General features: G+C 41.0%; 1 protein-coding gene across 10 annotated transcripts in view; it reads right to left on the bottom strand.

Moving 5' to 3' along the window:
* DENND4A (DENN domain containing 4A) overlaps positions 1-17941 on the bottom strand; it is a 61954-nt gene that overhangs the window by 42792 nt on the left and 1221 nt on the right. For 4 of the 10 annotated variants that reach the window (XM_074881037.1, XM_074881043.1, XM_074881042.1 and 1 more), the window contains exons 1-2: positions 14144-14294; positions 5603-5688 (exon numbers count right to left, since the gene is read on the bottom strand). The gene's annotated coding sequence lies outside the window, so the exon portion shown is untranslated. The other 6 variants (XR_012630491.1, XM_074881044.1, XM_074881039.1 and 3 more) reach the window with 5 other exon arrangements.

The following is a 17941-nucleotide window of genomic DNA, read 5'->3' as shown; positions in this document are numbered from 1 at the left end:
TGCAAAGGCTGTCCTGATTATTCTAAAGATACAACTATAATATTTGCAGCCATCTCACCCTATGGGATTTTGCATCAGATACCAAGGCCAGATCTTCTTGAAGTAATTTTGCAGGCTAAAAGTTTATTTTATTTTTATAGTGTTTTGGAGCTCAGATCCTTGATATGCCAACCCATCCATAGCAAGCAATATACCAGCTTTTATACAAAACATTTAAAACAAGTCAACTTCAATGGACTACAGACCATTGTGAAACAAAAACATTCAAGACCACATGAAGTTTTTCATAATGAAAAGGAATACAGTCCTGCTGTTCCAGCCAAACTGTTTGGGGAAATTACTTTCTTCAGGGAATATATTGGTTAAGAAATTCTTTACAGATTAATTCTTTCTGTATAGTGTTTTTTTGCAATGTTTGCTACCAATGTTGTCAATTGACTTCAGCACAGGACAAAGTAATATCTGTAGGATGAAAAGATGACCTTGGAAACAATGCAGTGCACTACATATCAGGAGATTTGGTTTCCCCTTTGTCAGAGACTCCTGAATACCTCTGCAAGTCACTTAAGCCCCATGTCTTATTTAATAGCTTGATTTTGCAAATAAAGGAAATACTTTCCACTGTTTCATGTAACATTGAGAAATGGGCTAAAAACGTTCATCTAAGTCACCCATATATGCTCGACTCTCGCTAAAGTAGCTTCAGGAAGTTTACTGTCATCAAGTTCCAGACTTTTTAAACCAGACAAGCTATTAAGACTCCCTTTTGTTGAATTAATTTTGTTGGGGTGTAAAATTTTTATTGCAAGAGAACTGTTACAACACAGGAGTTTCAAAAGCTTGCTAACATTCAGAAACTCAACAAACAGAATTTAAAATTGTTTGAATGGTTGGTACAAGACTTCAGTTTTCATGGCACCTTTATTCCAGTTGCTTTATCTCCCTTTATTTTCTGCTCTAGGTAGCAAGTATTAAGCCTTATCAAACTTCATACCATCATGATTCTTGGATTTTACCAAAAAACCTTTGTTAAACAGAATAAATGTTGGCATCTCTCGCTGGTAATTAGGGAAATTATGTCTTCAGTTGATACTGTGCATTTAATCAAATTGTTCCAAGCTGAACTAAGATTTCTAGCACCAGTCCCTGCTCAAGAATAACATCAGTCTGTGCCTGATCACCACTATCAACCTCATCTACCAGTGCAAGAAAGGTAATTCCATCTTCCTGCTCTTATTTTATAGGTTGGTTTGTATTTTGCTGGAGTTATTGACTTGACTAGGTTCTAAAGTCACACGGAAATGAACAACAGTTTTATTTACATTATTCAATATAACGTCAAGAAAAACCCCCAAACTATCCTACCTTTATTTCTTTCTATATGGTTAACAAGCAATATGGAACACTTTAGAACACATGATTACTGGGCAGCAATCATCAATATATAGCAGTGTAACAGTTTGTAAATAACTTCTCAGCTTGTTTTCTTAGAAGAGAGAATGCAGTTACAAAACTAAGCTTAATTTAACCTAAATTCAGTTATTTCAAAAACATCTGGAATATGTTACTCAATTAGCAGTATATGAGAGTAATAACTACAAACTCAAACTTCTCCTTGAGTGATATATCCCAAGACACACAAATTCAACCACTGCATATGTTGCCTATTATTTCACTGTACATCTGGCTTCAGCAAATCCAGAACAGGCTAGCAACAAATGCATGGAGAGATAAAGAAGTTTCATAAAGCATCTCTAAATTCTAACATAAGATGAAACACTAACATCTTTTAGCTAATGTGACTGAAGTTCTAAATATTTTGTAACATTATCAATTCTCTGTAAAACTTAACTATGGTATACTACATGTTAACTATCATGAAAACTTTCTGTCTTTATCAACCAGAACACACCAAACTCAACAACTAAACCAACAGATAAGCTGTAAGAGTGTTTTTTAAGGTACAATACACTGGGCAAACATTTGCTTCTAAATTAAAAAAAAATAAAAATTAGACTAAGCAGCTGCTTTTACAAAGTATCATTTGAAAATGCATCAAGAAATACTTCATAACATAGATTGGAGAAGAGCTATGGTCAAATACTGCTCAGAAGATAGAGGGGGTTATATCTATCTATTTATGTATATATAAAAATATAAATGCCCAAATATCCCTCAAGAACTGCTGAGGGAAGAAAAGGCTGGCTAAGTAAAAGCTACCAATCAAGCAATTTAAACTCAATGCTTATGCTATCATGAGCTCTGGTGAAAAAGTCTTCCATTAAAAGACCTGAGAAGACAGAAGGTAGACTGAGAGCTGGCTAAGTCTTGCACGGTTGTGTGTGAAAAATACCCACAGGAAAAGTAACCACAGGCTCAGTACAAAGTATCAGAAACGTTACAAAACCGAACTTTGCCTTAAAGATTCTGAGTTACAAAAAATATTAATTTTTTTGTTCCTTTTCTCAGCATTATTTTACAAAACTACACCAATTTCTGGAGTGTTTCACAATGCCTTTCAAGTTGAAAAGAAAACAGTATTTTAGTAATCAAAAATTATACAAATTATGACTTAAAATTGCAAGTAAGCCTTATAACTTCAGTGTATTAGCAGCACACTATTCCAGTTTAATTAGCCAAGACAGCATTACAAATAAACAGAAAGATATAGATACGCATTATATCGAAGAATCATACCTATCTCACAATTTAAGCCTCAGTATTAATTATTTCATATTAAGTTTATACCAAAGTCTTAAATTCAAAGATTCATTTATTCCCAAAAGCACTTTCAAGAAAAACTGGGACAAGCTCTCTTCTTTTAGAGCCAGTTAAAATTAGAATCCCCTACATACAAACACCTGCTATCATATAAATTTGCTTCCTAAGGTTATAGCAAGTAATACACAAGTCAGCAAGACTTTTATAATTTAATGCAGCTTTTACAGAAGGGAGAAAAAAAGGCCTAGCTGATGATGCATCATCCCTTCAGCTCTTTGCCTTCTGATACAAAGGCTTGCAGCTAAAAATGGGTAAAATGCAGAAGATATCAAAACAATTCAGTGATATTTTATTCAAGCCAACTTAAACTTGACTAGAGCTACTGTGACATTCAATTTTCAACATTGTTTACTGTGAGAGCGGATTTATGCTAACTTTATGTTAACAGACCTCAGAAAGAAAGTATATAATGTGAGTTAATTCAGTGACAAGTAATCATTCACTGAAAAGCAATTTCACATAAACTGATAAATCTGAATAGTTTCTGTAGAAACTCTTACCACGAAGGCATTCCAAAAGCATGTCATAATTATATACATCACACAGTACTGCAAGTCAACTTCCAGGAAAGAAAACAAAACCACGACAGAAACAAAGTCACACTGCACAAGGGAGTTGCTTGAAGCAGCAGATCCCAGATGAAATTCAACAACAGTAAGCAGCTACTATAGCTTCTCTACACCTTAGTCATCTGGGGATGAAACGCTGCGCTTTGAAGACAATGCCATGGGATCATAAGCATAACCTCTTATACAAGTCCCTGGAAACAAGTGCAATACATGGTCTTTGAGCCATCTCATGACAATAATTTTTAATAGACTGCATATAATTAATACCACTATAAATTAAACACCATAAACATCAGTAAGAAAAAATATCCTTGAAAATAGCAAACTGACTTAAGAACATATGAAAAACACGTACAGACTTTACAGATCATGACTATATGAATGTGGGGAAAAAAAAAAAGAGAGCTTTTTAGCCATTTCTAAAAATATGGGAACAGGGGAAACAATCAGATAATCCTGCCACAGATCCACAGACTATTAGCTTGATCACTACGCTGAAAGACAAAGGGAAACTCAGTCTCATTGTTTATTCAATTTAATTTTTAATATCATATTTCTTCATAAACATTTAGGAAATACTAATAATTTTCTCTGTCACCGCTGTTGTAATTCATAGCTGCTGGCATTTTAGCAACTGTGCAAGAGAGATTAATATGAAAAATTAGCTCTGTGATCTAACACTATAGATCTACTGCTAGTGTTAGAAGAGAACCAGTCTGCTGCAAAGTGCCAAACAGTCTGCTATTACAGGAAAGATGATCAACAGGGTTACAGGAGTTCCATGTGGCCGACTCCTTTGTGATATATAAAATACTGGTGGGACTGGGATTCAGAAAGAGCAGCACATCCGCTAACTTATTTTGCTTCCAACAAAGTTTCTTCTATTTGCTATAAGCTATACATAACTCCCATAGAGAAAACAAACAAAAATTGAAAGGCTTGATTTTATACCAGCTCACATATTTTCAGGTGTCCAAACTTTTTGAATTGATCACATTTTCTATTCAAATACTATAAAAGGAAAGTACACATCAGCTTTTTCCTTACCACATGATGAGTACTAATGCAGACGTGCTGTATATTTCACCTGTGCAGCAGCAACAGGCATAATGCTTCATGAAGTAGAGAGTTTACTATAGATGCACTACACAATTTCCAAGGAAAAAAATAGTGATATAATCCATACAACCTGCTCCTACCCACAGACTTTTGTAGAGGTAACTTGTAAGCGGGCTGCAGACCAGAAGAACTGCTCTAGCAATGCCAGTTTCTTTCCAGGAGCCAGCTTTCCCAGATAGCAAAAAGGGTTTACTTATTACGTTTTTTGCACATTCAAGAGATACCTGACCTGCAGAAGATAGCAGTAAGGACCATGCAACTCCATTAGAACAGTTTCAGCAGCCCACCTCTGGCAGACACATATACAATAACTGCCTTGTAATCTTTTGATCTTCCTTGTCTTCATTCCCATTCCTTCCTGCATTTTCCTTTGAGAATATTGAATTGCTTATTAATTTGAGCTCCTTTTTAGGTCCATTAACTGTCTAAAGCAGGTGGCACTTTACTTTGTTAGCCTGACTCCAAAGAGACATTGTTTGTAAGCAAGAAACAAATGTCTCCTAGTGTAGTCTGGAAACCAGTGCAGGGCTCTGCAACACACTTTTTGTAAAACAGTGCAAAGCTTTATTAAAAATGGTGACTTTTTTTTTTTTAAAGCATTCATCATATAATCACATTCCAAGAACTTCCTTCCTTTGAGGGCACATAAATAGTAGACAAATAGACAGACAAATCAGTGGCCAATTTTTTAATATTGCCAGTAAAATTCTAAGAGCCCCTAGCATTTCAGTCTCATATGTGTACTGCAGCATTATCCTGGTGAAGTATGCTGCCAACAAACAGAAACGTGGCAGCTAGTCATGCAAGAGCAAAATGAAGTTAACTGGATCAGTCAGTCCTGCTATGGCTACTCAGAACCATTTCTCAGCCATGACACTGCACAAATCACATGACAGCTCAACAGTCTAGAGAACATGTGAATAACTGCAGTTACCCAGGGAAAAACCTTCACCCCATCCCTGCACTTCCGAAGTTGCCTGGCAAAAGTGACAGAAATGCCTTTTTTCTCTCCAGTATTTTCTTCATAGCAAGTAAACAGTCCTGGGAACAAAGCACAAGCACCTCAAATATCACAGGAATTCTCTCAAGTCAGAACATAAGCCTTTTGAAAACTCTTTCAATGTGTTCCTTACCTTTTCATCAGGGCATTGCTTCTACACTTTGCCTCTGTTGCTGTTAGGCAGGCTTTAACATAGACTTCTTGTTAAAGTTTCATTCCCTATAGAAACAGTAAAAACAAAAGTTAAACAATGTACATATTTGTTGAAACTTACTTCACACTCCACTGCACCAGTCACATTAAATGAACTTTGAGAATTGTTGTAGAACTCACTTGCTAAGACAGGGTTACATGTCCCAGCTGTTAAAGTATATGAAACCAAATTTTAAACTTAAACAAAATATCAAGTTCTATGCTGCATCTATATTTTAAGAATGTAAACAATGTAATACATTTAATGCTTTAAAGAAACAAAATCAAAGAATAGTTGAGCCAGCCACTTCAAATTATTTCAACTCTTTCGCTATCTTCTGATAATAAATACCTTCCAAATCTATTCATAGAAGGTGTTAGCCAGCTCTTTTAGCTCAGTAACCTTTCAAAGTCTGCTTTAAAACATTGTTCCTCTGCAAGATTCTGACATTTAAACAGGTCCTTCTCACTCCACAATTAGCAATACACATGTATGTACTCTTCCACCTAACCACCTTACTCCCATTCTCCATTCTTGCAGTTAAAATCTCCTTGCCATTTACTGTCACAATTCACTGTTTTTCTTCAGCCATGGTATACTTAGCTTGCAAATAGTAGTATGACCACTTTTAAACATTGGTATGACCACAGACAGCTTGAGCTTGTGTTTTACACAGAGACATGCGCAAGCCAGGCAGCCTGTGCTACAGTTAAGCACTTTGAAGCAACAGCTTTCCACCATGGGACTGAGGAGAATACCTCACTGCAGACACTCTCAGACTTCAGTCTCCCCGAATGACTCATTAGCATTACTAAGGCTGTAGTAAAAAAATTAACTTTGTCTAAATGAGATTACTGTGAGAAGACTTCAGAAAAGCATAAACACAAGCATAACATAAGCAAGGCTGGGAAGAAACACAACTCAGGAGGGTTTATGCAAACCATGAAAGATTTGCTTCCATTCCCAAAGTGGAAAAATTACGGGGAAAACCCCTACACTAGATTATCAGAATTACATTTTTGGGAGCACAAAGGTCAAGGCTCTGTTCATAACTCCAAAGTACAAGACTGATTCTGCATGATCTGAGTTATCAGCACCATTAGTTCGTTACTCCTACAGCAAGGAGTGGGGAGGTGACAGACTGGAGAGCGAACCCAGCACCCGGTGCAAGTCTTTCTAATCCATACAGCACTACCAAATACTACCAGTTAAAATCAGTTAGTCAGCAGTAACTGTCTTTAAACATTTTGACACCAGACTACAAAGTAAGAGAGCACGCAGCAGTAGCGCCACACATTTTTGTCTAATGACCTGATCTGTAATACAAAGTTTCCAGAAGTGTCAGAAATTATAATTTTAGGGATCACCTGCAGATCTCAAGCACAGCTGCAAAAAGTCTAAGAAATAAGCAGCATTAACACATGAATAATTTCCCCATGGACACTTCAAAAAACATCTTTCCTAGTCAACTATCTGGAAAGCCAACGAGGAGAGTTAAAGAAAGAGAGAAGTATACTTTTAAGCATCACAAGGAATACAGCGATAACTTCTGCCAGTGTACTTGCAGCTCTGTTTCTTAGTACTTGCAGCTTGTAGAACATATTTACAACTAGTTTGTTGTCCTCCATCTATGAAATAAAGGATCTACTTGTTCAAGAAACAAGGTGCAAGGACCTACAACATTACCCCAATACAACTGGAACTTACACCATTTTTATTTTTTGTAGGACATTGCCTGTACTTGCCTGTCTTCACATTTCTGACTACTACAGTTAAACAAATGACAACAACAGAAAGTACTAACAGGGCTAAAGTGATCAATTCCATTACTTTTTAGACCCTACTGAATATATCTGCACTCAATGTTAGACAACAATCAACAAGAAGCCACTAGCCTCCACTAAGCTCCCTCTGGTGTTGCATCAATAGTAGTACTAGTGCTAAGAAACATATTGGCATATAAAAAACCAAAACAACAAAAACCTCAACATTGTTCTGCTCCTACATCACCGGACTGGAATTGCTACCAGTTGCTTTGCAGGCCCATTCACAATCATCTGTACCAACTCACGGTTAACATACTCTGATCCAAACAGCTGAGGAGATAGTCAAGAGAGAAAACTTGGCAACAAAGGATCTCTAAGAGGTGCCCGGGAAACAGAAAAGTGCTGGATAAGAGTGCAGGGACAGAACACAAGACCATGAGCTTGGGAGCAGAAAATAGGAATGCGGGCCAAGAACTAAGGGACAAGCAGATTTGTTCAGCAATGCCTAGGAAGAAAGAAAAATTAGGCTTAAATTCAGAGGCTAATCTAGATTCAGTGAGATTGCTGCAGTCAGCGAGCAGGAACTAGCCATCTAGAGTATCAAAGCTTAGAGGAGGAAGCAGAATAACTGGCAGAGAGAAGACAGGAAGGAACAGCCTTCACCCAGAGGGTGAATGCATCAGGCATTTTCTACATCTTCTATACCTTCCACCATCACTCACCAAGTTTTCCATTTGTTTGTTCTTCATTGCTCTTTTTAGTCTCAATAAAATCAAACCATTTACTGAGAGGGCCTAACAAGGCACAGGCTGCTTCAGTGTTTGTTGCAGTTGTGCCACAGCAAAATCCCACAACATTCAACCCTGACTACAAAAATTCAAAAAAAGTGAGATTCGTGAGATTCAACAAGATTCATGACAGAGACAAATCTTAACAAGGCTGGTTTTAAAACTTACACTCTTCTTTGTAGATTACAATGTTTATGGCCAAAAAGCACACCCAAAGATTGGAAACAATTTCTGAAGTACAGCTGTGATTGTAGGGAGGGACGCAGAAAACAATTTATAGCACGTGAGGAGGAGGGAAGCCAAGGTAAGCACTATAAAATGTAAATATTACTTCAGCCAAAACACAGTTCAGGAGGGCAGCTAGTCCATGGTTTTTTGTACAACTACTTATTATATGATGACTTTTTAAAAGGAGAAGTCCCCCAAACAGAACATTCTGTTTTCCTTGGCACAGTAGATAAAGGCAAATGAAAGCAGCGTATCTTCCAGTATCGAGCTTCAAACCCAAAATCTGTCACTGAAAATGTCGAAGGGCATCAACCAAGAGTGACAGAAGTGGCCTGCTTTCACCCAGCCACGTTTGGACACACACGCTAACCTCAGTTTAGTTCTGAAGCTATTCTTTACCCAAATTAAAATTTTGAATTAATGGTGTAGTGGAGGTACAGAGAGGTGGGAATTGTTTCTAGCATTTTTTGCTACATTTAAAAATACACTTTAATTGTGACTTAAAACATTTGACATTCTTTTTTTCTCTAGACAGCAAAAATGTCCTGTAATGTAAGAAAACTGGACCCAGACGTGCTGCAAATTAGACACTGAGGGGATGACATGCATAGACTGCAACTGCAGGGCTGTAACTGCTGTTTGCAGATGATCTACACCACACTGGAAAGGTTTAATGTAGAGATAACACTGACTAATACCTTCCTCATCTAGTAAATCTCCACATCCAGTTAGCAAAATGTTCATCATCTACCCCACAGAAAGTTAAGTGTGGATGTACTGCTACCAGTTCAGCTGCAAATACATCTGTCAACTAACACTATTGCTGTGGCAGTTTCCTAGCTGGGTTAGCCAGCAAAGCAATATAAAGCAACATTAGGGTATCCCCCCGATAATCACAGTGTTAGCTGAAGTGTGGTGATGTGCTAAGGTATCTACTGCTGCAGGATTCCAAAGCCAGCTCAAAATACCTCTCTGTAATGTAGAACAGACATATCTTAAAACCCCTTCCCCATCTTCTGGGCCAAAATTATTAAATAACCACATCCTTAAAAGAAAGGCTGGAGGGTACTGGGTCAGGGAGAGTCACCTTATGCGCTAAATATTATGACAAAAGCACTCACAGAAGGGTTTGCCCCCGGTGCTCTACCTAATGACATCTCGCTGTCCTGAATAGGAGTTCAGCATACAAGGGGACTACAAAGTTGTACAGTTTGTAGGAACACGGCTCCTGTACTGGGATTTAATGGACAGCCCTGTGCTGAGCCTGATTACTTTTGCACTTGCAGGATCTGGACAGCATTGCTGCTTTCACTGTTATTTTATAGTGAAAATATCAAACAGACAAACTTGCTGACATATGGAAGCTACCAGAGGTGGACCAGATCCTGATCTTGGTTGAGAATAATTCCTTAAGCCCACAAGTTTCTTGTGAAGCTCAAGACAAAACCAAGAGTCCAGCCCACAACGCCCTTTTCTTTCTTTGCGTAATGCTTGCACACAAAAAAAGTGGGGGTTTCCTCTTGGGACTTTTTCATTTGCATATATGTACACACAACTTACACAACACACTGCTTGTCCAATCTTATTTCAGATGACTAAATTGAAATAATTTGATTAATTAGTACTAACAATTCTTTTTAAAAAATCAAATTTTACAGTAAAAATTAAATAGTGAGAATATAATTGTCTAATTTACTTCCAAGACTGCCCCTTACTCTTCACATCCTATTTTCATACCATCATTCCTGCTTTTTTCATACCCCTCTTATTGCTCACTTCAATTTCACTCTATTTCAGCCTCTACAGTAGCCTTGCATCTAATACATGAAGGTACATTTTGAAAAGGTAAAAATACGCCATTTAAAAGAGTAGGGCCAACACTTTCATTTCCACTTCTCCTCCACAATTTCCTCCTGGTACTGTTTCTGAGCTCTTTAGGGAACTACCAATGACTAGTTCTGCATCACAGACTGCTACTAAAATGACTGCTACAGATCAAATCTTTCAGCATCACATAGCTTTCACTGTACATTTTAATTTTGACTCTATAGTCTGTGGGGGCACCTTATAAGCACACATACATCAGCAGAATATTTCCAGATCAGTCATAGACGAAGCTTCCAGTTCAGGCTTAGTCTTGTGCCTGATCTGAAGGATAGCAAAAAATATCCAAGGCTTATTATGCAATATAGCAAAGAACCTCGTTCACTTTAAGTAATTACTTGGTCAGTACCACTGTTACAAATAGCTTATTTTAAATAGTTGAACAGTGCTGATGCATTCACTGTTTATACATATTCATCTCCTACCTGTTAGCTATCCTCAATTAAAGCAAGGCATAACTGGCTTCAGCTTGCAGAGGATTTGCAAGGATTTGCCACTTTTAGTATGGCATAAAATTTCTGTCATGATTTTGCTCACAGTAGCAAATATTATTTATATACAGAATTCATATAGAAGGGAAGAGATGCAAGGCCTTTTCTGTGCCCTTGCCTAAGACCACCCAGGGAGGCTATGGCAGAAGGATGAAGGACAATTACAGCTCAGCCCTCTAAACCACACCTCTACCCTTGCTTTTTGTGCAAGTTCAACCTAAACTTTCTTCAAAGATGCTAAATCTTTACAGGGGTTGGGGGGGGAGATTGTGAAGGGGGGAACAGGCTGGGGTTTTTTTGTTTGGGTGGGGGTTTTTTTGAGAGTCAGCATAAAAAAAAATTGAAATTTCAATACATCACAGAGAAGCCCAATTTAAAAACTTTAACAAACAAGAGAATCATACTGGAAATACACCAATCCACATAAATTGCTTCATGTTTTCTAAAGGCATTTAAACAGAAATTATTTTGGTGTTTTTCTTCGGTCCTTTCACCTTCCTTTTAAGAAGTATTATAGTTCTTTCCAGGAAACTTCAGAACAAATACCTTAAATCCACAGCTACAGATGTATCAGAACCTGAGCTACTGGAACCCTCTGTCAGATAGCAAGATACCTGGAAATCACCAATACCTCAAACATTATGTTTGAACAAGGTTACATCCACTTTTTTTTTCCCCCAATCTAATATAAGTTGTGCAACATTTTAGCCTCCAATTGTTTGGTCATGCTGACACTGTATTTAAAAACTAAGGTCAAAGTTGAGTAAAGGACAATGAGTGGAGAGAACATTTCCTACAAGTCATTTCTGGTGTTTGGCCACGAGTGCAACTGTTTCTACAGTCACTGTTATAAAAAGCATTTCAACCTACTATGACTTGCAAAACTAACTCCAATTCAGTTGCTAGGAAGTATGATGGAAATCAAAAAGGGATATTGAATATGTAAGTGATGTTGCAAATTTCTTTTTCCAGTTTTAAAACCTCAAGATTAACAAATCCCATTATCATTATTCAGCTTGATCTAGATATCGTCTTCCTCTATTGAAGAGTCACAAGACGGAGTTTTCTCTAGCTATCATATGCTACAGCAGGAATTTACCTAGAAATTAGTAAACCCTTCAATGCAAAATCCAGTAGATTAAAAATTGCCAGACTGGCTTCTCAACAGTGGTGCCCACAACTCCTTTGTAAGAGTGACACAGAACAGCAGTATTAGTTAGGCACCTTCCTGAGACAACCTCATTCTTGTTAGAGCACCGGCACTACTTGCTACTTTCCCTTTCAAGCACCTATCTTAAATAGGACCAGGCTATTTACATTGTTCCTAATGCCTGACCTGAATCAACTACACTCACCTGAGCCCTATAGTATATACCAGGCTATGTCAATATTTATGCTAGTATTTATGCTTTTACTAACTAATAATTAACTCTGGCTATGTAACTACTAAAGTGCCAATATTGCCATTAACGCATATAGAAATTCCATTAAGCACCATATCGGTGTTATATCCAATTAAAGCATATAGAACAAGCTGTTCACCAGAAATGTGGACCTGCAACCACACTGCTATAAAAAGTATGAAAACTCATGTGTATGAGCATCCTTAATACTGGAAAAACATTTCTAAGTAAGCCTGTATTTTATAAAAAAAGGTCCTAGTGCCATTTGGTTTACTGCTTGCAGAAACAGATCTTATCTTTCGTGCTACTCTCTAGCAAATTCACTGTTTAGAAGAGGCCTTTGGGTAAAGCCTGTTCCAAAGGAGCAAAAGCTGCTCATAAACTTGAGGGAAGTACCTCCTCCAGCTGGACCCTAATGTTTCTAGAATAAGTGAAACACGTACATCACACAAGCTCTTAAGGCTATAGAGAAGCTTAAGCTTTTCTGTTCTGTCTTTAAGGCTCCATGCAATTTTCCCCTTCCCCAAAAGCTAACCACAAAAACTCTAATGCTCTATTTTTTATAATTAAACAATTTCAATGCCAAGTCACAATTACCCCTAGAAAACTTAGCTTCATTTATCAGAGACACAGTTCCACTTTAATGTTCACTTTAAATGAGTTTACAGACTCCTCAATACTCTAAAAGATAGAGTTTCATCAATACTCTAAATATATGTTGGGGTTTTTTTTTAAGAGAGAAACGGGAGACTCTTACAAAGTAAGACTTTTATGCTAGACACACAAACCAGAAATAATCCATTTACTCCCCCCCGACCTTCCTTGGCTAGACTAACTCAATTAGTTTTCCTAAACCACCACAGATACTTGCCAAGATTAAATATTTGTGTTTAATCATTCAGAAAGTGAAAGATTATGTACTGTAATGTAACACTCTTTGCGGAAACCTCTAGTTGAGCAACAGTTCCAGAAAAAATTGCGAAATGAAGTAAAAAGCGGTCCAGAACACCACGCTTTCACTCAGTTAATTCAAAAAAATTAAACTTCAGAACTAAGCGCCAAGTCAAGACCTCATTTTTAGCAAATCAACATTCTCAGAGGCGGCACATTTTTGAATGCAGCCCGTTTGGAATGACTCCAGAATAACAACCATCGCTAGGAAGTTATCAAATATTATCATCCCCTGGCCAGTAACTTACGCCACACGCAGACATCATGACGGAACAATGATAAAAACGTCAGGGCTAATTTTTACCATCGCGTTAATCCAGGTATGCGGTAACCCAGGCTGCGGGAGCCCGGGGGGAAGTCGCAATAAAAACACAGGCGCACAAGGCTGAACACTACCTGTGCAATTCCAGCTGACGCAGCGCAGGCTGCATGGAAAAACCGCACATGTATTTGGGGCACACACACCTCGGCCGGTTTCTCCCCGAGCAGCTCTCCGAGCCCGCCAGCACGCCCCTGCCCTGCCTTTGTAACATGGCAGGTCAGCAGGCAGAGCTCAGCCCCGGCAGCTCTCCGCCCTCAGGAGCGCCGGCCTCCGCGGCCCCGGGGCTGCGCTCCTCCGGCCCGGCCACCGCCGCGGCGCGGGGCGGGGGGGAGCTGGCGGGAACCGTCGGCCCGACGGGGAAAAGGAGAAAGTTTTCCCCCTCCCGCCGCGGCCCAGCGGAAAGTTACCGCCGCCGCTGCGCTCCCCTCAGCCCCTCGCTCGCCGGCGCCCGGCCTCCCTCACCGCCCCCCCCCGCCCGGCACTGACAGCCCAGCGCCGCCGGCCCCGCGGACGCCCCTTCCCCGCCGGCCCAGGCTCGCGATAGCGCCCGACCCGCGATATCTCCTCGGAGAAACCCCTTCGCCCCCCTCCCGGCGCCGCACCGCGGTGACAGCCCGACGTGCTCCCTCGCCGCCCCGCAGCCCTCACCTCCGGCGGGGGCCGCGCTCCCCGGGGCAGAGGGAACGGCCGCCGGCGCCTCCTGCCCCCGGCGCCGAGGAACGGGAGGGTGAAGGGGGGTAGGGGAAGGGGAGGGGGGGGGAAAGCGCCCTGGGTCCCCGCGCCCTTATCTCATCCTAGCGGAGCCCGACTCGCCTTCGCCGCCTCCCCGCCGTGTGGGCGTCTCAGGCGGGATCCCCCCTCCCCTCCGCACCGCCTCTTCGCGCCGCCATCTTGGCCGTCACGGGGGTGGGGAGGGGGGAAGGCGGGCGCCGACTCGTGATCGCGGCTGGGGAGGGCGCCCGCCCGCCCGCCCGGGTCCTGCTGCTCCGCGGCGGGAGGCGGCGGCGGTGGTGGTGCCCCGCCGCGCCTGAGGCGGGCCCGCCACCACCGCCGTGCCCAACGGCCGTGCGCGGCCGCCTCGCCTCTGAGGGCTCCCGCTGACAGGGCGGGCCCGGCGGCGAGGGGCCTCGGCCCGGCGGCCCCCGCCTCCCTCCTTCCCCCCTCAGCGAGGCGCCGGCGGTTCTGGGCCGTGAGGGGGGGAGCGGGACGCCCTCAATCAAAGCCCCTCAGCACAGCCCGAAATACCGCGCGCAGACCACGGCTTCGACTCTGTTCTCCCCACTCCCCCCTGCAGCGTCTCCCGCCCGCCGGCAGCACCTTTAATTTAAACGGAAATTAATCTCCGGCCCAAATACGCCAGTTCTTCGCTCACCTGCGGCGCGCGTCGGCAGGACCCGGAGGAGGTGCCGGCTGTCTGGAAAACAAACAGGGAAGAGAAAACGGGGGATTTTCTACAGGCTTGATGTAACCCGCACCGGGTTGTTGCATCAAAGACTAGAAAAGAACCCCGAGACAAAAATAATCTTTTAAGAGCGTGCGGCTAAGATTAGTGCGGCGTGTCAAGATGTTGCTGAGCACAACAAAATGAGTCCTCCTGCTTGCACCGACACACAGAAATACTACTTTTTTGGCACCTTTTGTACTGCAATCCTGGGTTTCAAAATTTTATACCAGTGTGCTATTTTTGAAGTGATGTTTAGGGATAGGCTCCAACCATACAATTTTGGCTTTGAATTCAAGCTTCCCTCAGTTCTGGACGTTTGGCTCGAGGGTTTAGATGTGGCTTGTTACAAAGACAGAAAATTCGCATGAAGTTCTGAATTTGGACTGTAAATGCTTAATAAGTTCAAACCTCCTGTATTGGTTTATCCCATCCCTCTGAAAAATCTGATCGAATAGGAGAATATAAAAGCAAAAAATACAAAAGAAGACTTTTTTCCCCCACATGCTTTTATTAATATGACTGTTTATAGGAGAAATACTGCTCCTACCCCCCATGTAGGAAACAGAGCACCTGACACAAGCCAGTCTCTACCCAGGCAGAAGCACCCGTGTGCAAGCCTGCACATGCAGACACAGCTTTGCGCTGCCAGGTTTGATATTTGTGAGCTTAGTCTGTCTCTTTTTTTTTTTCTCAACAGACAGCATACTGAGTAAAGAATGTGTCAACCCCCTATCCCAGGCAGGGACTACGAGAACAACATAGCCCATTCCTTGTATTTCTACATAAAATGCATTTCTAGCCACATCCGTAAAGTCGTTGTCTCTCTCAACAATATACAGTGGGGTGAGAGATCAAGAACCCAGAACCTCATTATTTTTTGCAGCAAACTGGTCTGCATTCTTCAGCGAGCCCTTAAATTATGTAGTGTGTTTGTAGAAATTTTTCTAAATCCTTTGACAATTTCTGGTATACTTTAATCCTGGAAATGTTTTTCAAATAAATAGTAATAATGAAGTCCATCTTCTGGCTTGTGTTAGTAATTTTTGATATTCAAACTGTGCTCTCTGCCCTTGCTCGTTTTTCATGTAGGCATAATTTTTAGGCTTCAGCGTTAACATTCAAGATTAATGGGTCTGTTCCTACTTCTAAGAGTATTGTTTCAGCTGCGTGTACACTGAGGCAAAATCACTGCATTGATGTATGACTAGTTCATGTCTCAGAGTTTAGGTTCATAACCATTAACATACTCTTGACTATTTCTAATGGAAACTTAAATTTTACAGAAATGTAATTCTTAAACATTCTGTGGCAGTTTTCATACTTTTCAGCTCATGTCATAGGTAAAACTTGGTGTAGACGTCTTTGATTTGCTGTTAGTTTATAGCCTGACCTGTTTATTTCCCTCCACCTTTTCTGTCCTTCTAGGACTTATCTGCATTTAATTACATATTGTGTCAATGTCAACAAATTGCAGTCAGGGACGTGGATCTCACCATGCAAGGCCTGATACAAACACCAAACAAAATAGTTTCTGCCCAGTCCTACCATCACAGCTAACACAGTGCTTATCTCTGTCCTGTCTTTCCTGTTCTTACATCTCCCCCCCCTTCCCACCCTATTCCATCAAGCCTCTTCTGCTTTCTCTCCCTGACCTACCTGCTGCTCACTCTCTCTCTTGGCTGTGGCACACTTTCTTCCCCACCAGCACATTTAATTGCAATGTTCCATTTCATTATTAGCTTGTCACCACCTTTATCAAGTCACCGTTCCTAACTTACATCTAGCCGCAAAGCTTTCCTGCATAGCTTGTCATCCATTTTCCACATTAAGGCTTGTCTAAAGCTACGTGTGAAAGGGTCTGTGAAAAATAATGACTATGGTGCTGTATTTATTTCTGAATAAAGAGCAGCATCGGTGAATAGTGTTACTGTACAGGCAGAGACAGATCTGCTGTGTGCCCAGCTCCTGCAGGCTCATTGCGCAGAGACGTGTCTATGTGTCAGTCAAACAAAGCCTTTCCCTTCGTGGGGGCTTCAGGGATCTCTAGGCAGTGGTCTCTGCACACATGTGGAGACCGACCCCAAGATCATTAAGCCATAGAAGTCTTCCTATTCCAGTTAGTGTTGGATCAGATTCTTGTTGTGCATAGTAAGTTAATTAAACAAGTTAGCAACTGCATGTACTGCAGGTGGGCAGGCATCAAGCATGCTTAATGTGGTATTCTGCTACCTCTCAAGCACAGGGTGGAGCACTGTCAGCCAGATTTAGCCTCCTCAGGAGTGCATCCAGGGAGACGTGCAGGGTTTCTATGGACTGGCAACCACAGAACCATTTTTTTCCATGTTGCAGCCCCAAATTTCTAGCTTGTGGCACTGAAGTAATTTTCAAAGTATGGTTTAGCTTATTTTAAGTGCATTTTACACATGGGTAAACTCAAGCAAGGCAGAGGACAAGTGGCAGATGGTCAGTGACAGAGCCAGGAATGGAATGGAGAAGCCTGTCCCAGGGCATGGTTTTAACTGACTTTGTCCTAGAATTGTGAGATTTGACTAATAATTCATAAGGCTTCAGCAGTGCTCAAAAAAAAAAAAAAAAAAAAAAAAAGCAGCTATTACTATTCACAGTAGTTCCTTGCAGAGACTGGCTTCCATAGGCAAAACTATTTCAGTTTCTGAAGTATGCAGTTTGGGGCTTGATCTGTTCACTTTCTTACCAGTTTTATTCCTTTTGAACTCTGTTGGCTGTGCTATGTGCGCTGCTCATTTCTGTCTACAGGGGGGAAGAATGAGGCTCCTAAAGAACCCAGCAGAACATCTTTCAGAGACATGACATATCTGTAACCTTGGTAAAAATAACTGTAAAGATAATGATAATGGATAATTATAAACCATGTAACTGGCAAAACAACACTCTGCATTTCAGAGGATGAATTGCCTTACCCTGTCCAGTAACCCACTTTACGGTGCAGTAATGGATCTACATCCGGAAGGTTATGCGATGAA

Source organism: Strix uralensis, chromosome 11 (assembly GCF_047716275.1).
Source record: "Strix uralensis isolate ZFMK-TIS-50842 chromosome 11, bStrUra1, whole genome shotgun sequence".
NCBI lineage: Eukaryota > Metazoa > Chordata > Aves > Strigiformes > Strigidae > Strix > Strix uralensis.
Note: the sequence above shows the minus strand (reverse complement) of the source record. Positions and strands in the feature narration are given on the sequence as shown.